The following is a 6,882-nucleotide window of genomic DNA, read 5'->3' on the forward strand; positions in this document are numbered from 1 at the left end:
TCAGTTCAACACAACTACAGTTTCATTTCAATATAACTACAGTTTCATTCAATATTTATACACTCAAATATGTGAAAATGCTATTTAATTTTATTTTATATACACTATAATTTCATTAAAACACAACTAATGATCATTTGAATATAATTATAGCTTCATTGTACAATATACACTCAAATATTTGAAATGTTATCCAGTTTCATTTTATATATACTGTAGTTTCATTTCACCACAACTACAGTATCATTTTGATATAACTGTAGTTTCATTTGATAATATAAAAATAATACGTGAGTCAATATCAGTTTAGACACACTGTAATGTCTGACGCGCGGTGCATAATCGATTATGCACCGCGGTGCACGATATAACGACCCACCATAAGGATGGTAAACCTTGATCCACACAATTGTTGTCCTCAAAAGTATTGGGCCTCATGTCCATCTCACAAAGAAAATAATCAAAATATATGGCTGCTTGAGAGTTGAGACTTCTTGAGCTTGAAGAAATGATTGCGCCTAGAGTGATTTGAATAAGAAATTGGGCCTTTGGGATCACATGAAAGAGGACATTGAAAAAGGGAAACTGCTGGATGAATGCAGAAACAACATTGTGTTGCCTATCAAGATTAGACAAATAAAAAAAAAAAAATGGGATATACCAAAGCTGCTCAATAGGAGAAGAAATGCATAATTTGTCTATAACCATTTTCATATAGCAACAATAGCGCAACATTATTTTCTTATATAGTCACATTTATTTCAAGAAGCAGGTGCTGGACTCCGCCCCCAATTTCCCTAGCATCTGGTGCTGAACTTGGTTTTTTACTAGCTTTTGCCCAATAATTTTTCAGCACTCGTGACTTTGGCTCTAATATTACTTATTGGATCAAACGTTTATCACTATACCAAAAGTTATAGCCTTATACTTGCCATATTTTCAAGAGGTAGAGGGCTGGAGTTGACCCTCTTTCGCCCAACAAGAACAAGCACTCGAGATGTTATCTGAGAATAAATTTTTAAGGTTTAAATATCTAAGCATTCAAAAGCTTTGTTGTTATTGTTGATTGTTTTTAGATGTCTGTCTCTGCTCTGATCTTTTCACTGCATTAGGGTTGAAAATGACAATGATTTTACCGAGAGCCAAAAGTATCAGTCTACAGTTGTGGCCCTTGGTTGATCTATGTTGTGGACCCCATACACCAAATACAATATCTTTTGTGAAAGGCATTTGCATATATATATATATATATATATATATATATATATATATATATATATATATATATATATATGCACAAAGATGAGGTGCTGCATGCACTTTGAAATTGAAAATTTTGACTGTTTCTGTGAGTGTATGGAAATGTAATTTGGATTTGTGCTTACTTTTATATATTTAGGCTTCCTAAGCATACTGGAAGGGGACAAGGACTGAGAGCCTGCAAAAAATAGTGTATGGAATATATTATGCCATTCAGAAACACTTGATGGTGAGACCCAAAATTTTCTTATCTTTGTTGCACATTTGGAAATATCTGATCTTGAGTTACTATGTTTCATTTGGAATACACTGCTATTGGGGTTATGGTATTAAGGGTTTAAGGGGCCCAATAACTCCATAAATCATGACAGGCCTAATGTCCTCCAGCTGGGAGGATAGCATTCCGGTTGGTAACATCCACCAAGCTCGGTGTCCACCTGCTATGAGGATTGTAAGAAGTTGAGAAGGAAAAGACATATTCTTCCAAAAGAACCCTATGGCCCCCACACCCCGGCCCGACAGAGTATTTGGGAGGATGTAAATCATGATGACTCAACTGAACATGAACCACAGAGGTTAAACCGGTGGTCACTGCGCACAAGGAGCCCCCCTCACTTTGAGAGGGTGCTCTCACACTGCCGCTGGTGAAACTCGATCCCTGATCATTCTTCCAAAGTTTCACCTCTATGACCAATTGAGCTACCCATGCGGACAAGAAAAGATATATTTCATATATGAATTATGTATCAAAGGAAAATACAACGTGTATATATATATATACAACTATGCTAATGGTAAAGAAAGGTGAAAAAGGTAAGAGAACCAATCAACTATCAATTTACCTAAATTATGATCCTAAGAATATGGAAATAATTATGAAAACATATACAAAAACTCTAGAAGATATGTAATATAAATATGGATATTATTCTTCTTCACTCCCCTCAAACTCAAGGATGGCACATGAGCTTAGAAGTGATGTCATTGAATGTTTAAGGGAGGAGGTCCTTTGTGAAGATGTCGGCGAGTTGTTGATTAAAGGGAACGAAAGTGGTGCATAGTGTTATCTTTTCTCGAACAAAATGACAATCAATTTTTACATGCTTGGTTCGTTCATGGAATATGGGATTGTTGGTAATGTGGAGAGATGCTTGATTGTCACAATGTAGATGTGCAGGATGAGCTAGTTTGTCTAGTTCGGATAAGAGTAGTTGGAGCCATGTAATTTCGCTTGCTGCACTTGCCATGGCACGATATTTAGATTCAGCAGAGGATCGAGAAACTATGGTTTGCTTTTTTGTTCGCTAGGATAGCGGACTTCTTCTTAGAAAAGTGCAATATCATATAGTTGAGCCCCATGTGGTTAGACAAGAGGTCCAGTCATCATCACAATATGCATGTAATTTTGAGTTATTTGTGGATAATAGAATACCACGAGCTGGAGACACGTTGAGATAGTGCACGACTCGAAGATCAATGTGCCAATGTATGTCACGTGGTGCGGACATGAATTGAGAAAGAAGATTGACTGCATAAGTGATATCTGGTCGAGTGACCGTAAGGTAGAGTAGGCGACCAATCAATCTTCTATATATGGAGGGGTTAGTGAGAAGTTCACCAGTATTAGGAGTGAGTTGGTGGTTAACCTCTATGGGAGTTGGCGCGGATTTGCAAGCTAATAGCCCTATATCGGGAGAGAATCTCAAGAGTATATTTCTGTTGATTTAAGAAGATTCCAATTGAGGGATCGTGCAACTTCTATTCCTATGAAGTATTTTAATGGACCCAAGTCTTTGAGCTGGAATTGAATTGATGTGCAAGGTAACCATGTCTGAGAAACTTGCTAGGCGCTCCTAGGGCGCCTAGGTGGCAATTAATCGGTGCGTAGGTGTCCGTGTATTTTTTATTTTTTAAAAAAAATTATTTAAATTTTTTTAATTTTTTAAGACTTGATAATTATAAACTATTTAATAGTTTAATAGTTAATACTAAAATATTAAATATTAACATAAAAACATCTATAGTTTGATCAATTTATGGTTATTTTGCTCAAAACGATGTCGTTTTGAGTGAATTAACTGATTTTAAGAAAATAAGTGAACAATAGCTAATCGGTAGACTAGGCGACCTAGTCAGTGCCTAGGAGGCCTATGAGGCTTAGTCGGCCGCCTAGACCACCGATTATGATGATACACTAGGCAGCCGACCAGCGCCTAGCACCTAGTGCTTAGGCGGGATTTTTGCAACACTGAAGGTAACACTTGAGGATACTAATGATAGTCAAATCATTCCTTGTAATCACAATATGATCAACATAAACAAGCAATATGGTTTGAAAATGATGATCTCGTCTATAAGTGAACATGGAAAAATCTGCTTTAGATTGTGTGAAACAAGCATTGCTGAGGGACGTGGAGAAAGTTGTGAACCAAGATCGGGATCCCTGTTTAAGCCCGTAAAACGATTTGTTTGATTGGGAAGAAGCATAGAGATCCTTTTCCCGTGGGCAAATCAAGGAGAAACACAAAACAATTAGAGGTTGTTCACTCAGATTTGTGTTCATTGGATGCTTCCTCACATGGAGGTTGTAATTACTTTGTTATTTTCATTGATGATTTTAGTAGGAAAACATGAGTTAATTTTTTGAAACAAAAGTCATATTCTTGTGAGGTTTTCAAACAATTTAAGGTTTCTATTGAAAGGCAAAGATTATGAAATTAAAATTTTGAGAACTGATAAAGGTACATAATATATTGCTTGTGATGATCTTCTAAAGGAAATGAGTAATTAACACTAGACGACAGCCAGATACACTCCACCACAAAATGGAGTGGGTGAGAAGAAAAATAGATCTGTTATGAATATAGTGAGATGCATGTTGAAATCTAAAATATGCTTAAGACCTTTTGGGCAAAAGCTATTGCTTGTGTTGTTTATGTGTTTAATAGGTGCCTAACTAAAAGTGTTCGTGATAAGACACCTACGGAAGCTTGAAGTGGGAAAAGACCTTCTATAAGATATCTCAAGGTTTTTGGATGTTTGGAATATGCAGATGTGCTAGATCAATTGAGAAAGAAGTTGGATGATAAAGATGAGAAGTGTATTATCATTAGTTATAGTGACACTTTAAAGACTTATAAACTATACAATCTCGAAACTAAAAAGATTCTTATAAGTCATGATATCACTTTTGATCAATGAATATGGTACCTGAGATTGGTCAACTAAAGAAGAAAAGTTAGTTGTTGTTCCTATTGTTCCTAAAAATATTGTAGACGAGTAACCAATTCCAGATAATGCTCAGCCTCCTTCACAGTCAAAGTAATCAGTTCGGAGATCTCAACGTGAGCGCCACTTACCAGCTCGCTTGCAAGATTATGTTTTGAGCAATGATAATGACTTGTCTGATGAATAGATTGTTCAATTTGTTGTTGTTGTTGTTGTGTTTTTTTTTTTTTTTTTGCATATTGTGACCCTATATCATATGGGAGGCTACTATAGAAACTCATTGGCTTAAGACGATGGATGAGGAGATTCATGCCACTTAATTGGGAGTTAACATAATACCTCATTGAGTAAAGTGGGTCTACATAACGAAATACAAATCAAATGGAGAAATTGATCATTTTAAGACACACTTGGTATCAAAGGGTTATTACAAGCATAAACAAGGTATTGACTATTTTGAGGTTTTTGCTCCAGTAAGTAGACTTGACACTATTCAAATGCTTATTTCTCTAGCTTGCTGCTCAAAAAGATTGGAAATTGTATCAAAAGGATGTGAAGTCTAGTTATTTTGAATGTTTTTCTTGAAGAAGAAATATATGTTGAGCAACCTATAAGGTTTGTGAAGGAAATGGAGGAAAATAAGGTTTATAGGTTAAAAACAACTTTATATGACTTAAAACAGGCACCTTGAGCATGGTATGATTGCATTGACTCTTTGTTGAAAGTGATTTTATGGAATGTCCTCATGAGCATACTCTATATGGCAAATGCACAAATTCTAGAGATATTGTTATAATCTGTCTATATGTTGATGATTTGATTTTTACTGAAAACAACTTAAAATTAATCTCAGAATTCAGAGACACACACATTAATAGATTTGAAATGACTGATATGGCCTTATGTGTTACTTTCTTGGTCTTGAAGATGTTCAGATAGATGGTGGCTTCTTTATATCACAAAAGAAATATATTGTTGATATTTTGAAAAAGTTCAAAATGGAAAAGTCTAAACTAGTTTTAACTCTGGTAGCTGAAAAGTTGAAGGTGTCCAAAGATGAATGTGGTAAGAATGCTTAATTGAGAGTTTGAGGTATATATCTAGTGGCTACAATGCTAGATATTTCTTTTGGAGTTCGAATACCTAGCAGATATGGAGGAACCAAAAGAATCACATTGAGCTGCAGCAAAGTGAATTATGCGATATGTCAAAGGTATGAGTAATAACAGTGTTTTTTACTCGACTAATGAAGTTGTGAAACTTGTTGGATATATAGACAATGATTGAGCTGGAGATGTTGAGACCAAAAAAAGCACATTGGGATATGCCTTCTATCTTGGTTCAATTATATTTTCTTGGTCTTCAAAGAGGTAGTAGATTGTAGGACTTTCAACAACAGAAGCATAATACATTGCAGTAGCAAATTGTGCTAATCAAGCAGTTTGGCTAAGCTGTTGAGGAAAATTTTGGAATTTTTACAAGAGAAGCAATAAGCACTTATAACTATTTTCTGTGACAACAAGTCTGCAATTTCGTTATCCAAAAATCTTGTCTTTTATGGTCGTAGCAAACATATTGATATCAAGTATCACAAAACCAAAGACTCGGTTGTTCAAAAACAAATCAACATTGCATACTGTTCAAGTGAGTGTCAAGTTGTAGATATTTTTACGAAGCCTTTGATGACGTACAGAATCGTTTCGGACTAAAATATTTCAGTCCTAACCCTAAAAATTTTCAATCTTATCAAGTCACCTCATCGTTTCGGACTTAGATTGACATCCCTAGGATTATAGGCTTTGCATGTAAGTGGTGTCTAACTGCACTCTACTGGTTAAGGATGATTACTTGCATAAGCCAAATCTTTAGTAATTAGCATTTTGGTGTATTGGGAGATCTCCTGATCTTTAATTCATGACATTTTGGAATTATATCTATTTGCTAAATGCTAATGTAGCTTGACTTCCAACTTCCTCAATGGGTCAACCTAGCTATCTGATCTTGTTCAGGAGAAAGATGATTGATTCTCTTGGGGCACTTCAAGGGAAAGTGGCCATTCTGGCTATGTCCTTGTCAACTAATAATGCTTTGCCCTATGCCTCACTAATCTAGCTAGTTGAACTACAGCTAGCAGAGGCTTCTGTTACTTGTGATAAAACAATTAATTACTTCCCGATTAGAAATTCTTGTATGTAATTTAACATTACATTGCATGTGATTATTTTATTTATTTATACACTCCACAACTCTAAATAATCACGCCAACGTTAGATTGTGTGTAACACACACATATAGATTAGTGATCAAATGACACCACCTCTCTCATGAGACCATGTACGTGCACTTGTACATGAATACACACAATCTAAAATTTCAGGCACACAATATACACAA

The sequence above is a fragment of the Ipomoea nil genome, unplaced genomic scaffold (genome assembly GCF_001879475.1).
Source record: "Ipomoea nil cultivar Tokyo-kokei standard unplaced genomic scaffold, Asagao_1.1 scaffold2653, whole genome shotgun sequence".
In the NCBI taxonomy this organism is placed as follows: domain Eukaryota; kingdom Viridiplantae; phylum Streptophyta; class Magnoliopsida; order Solanales; family Convolvulaceae; genus Ipomoea; species Ipomoea nil.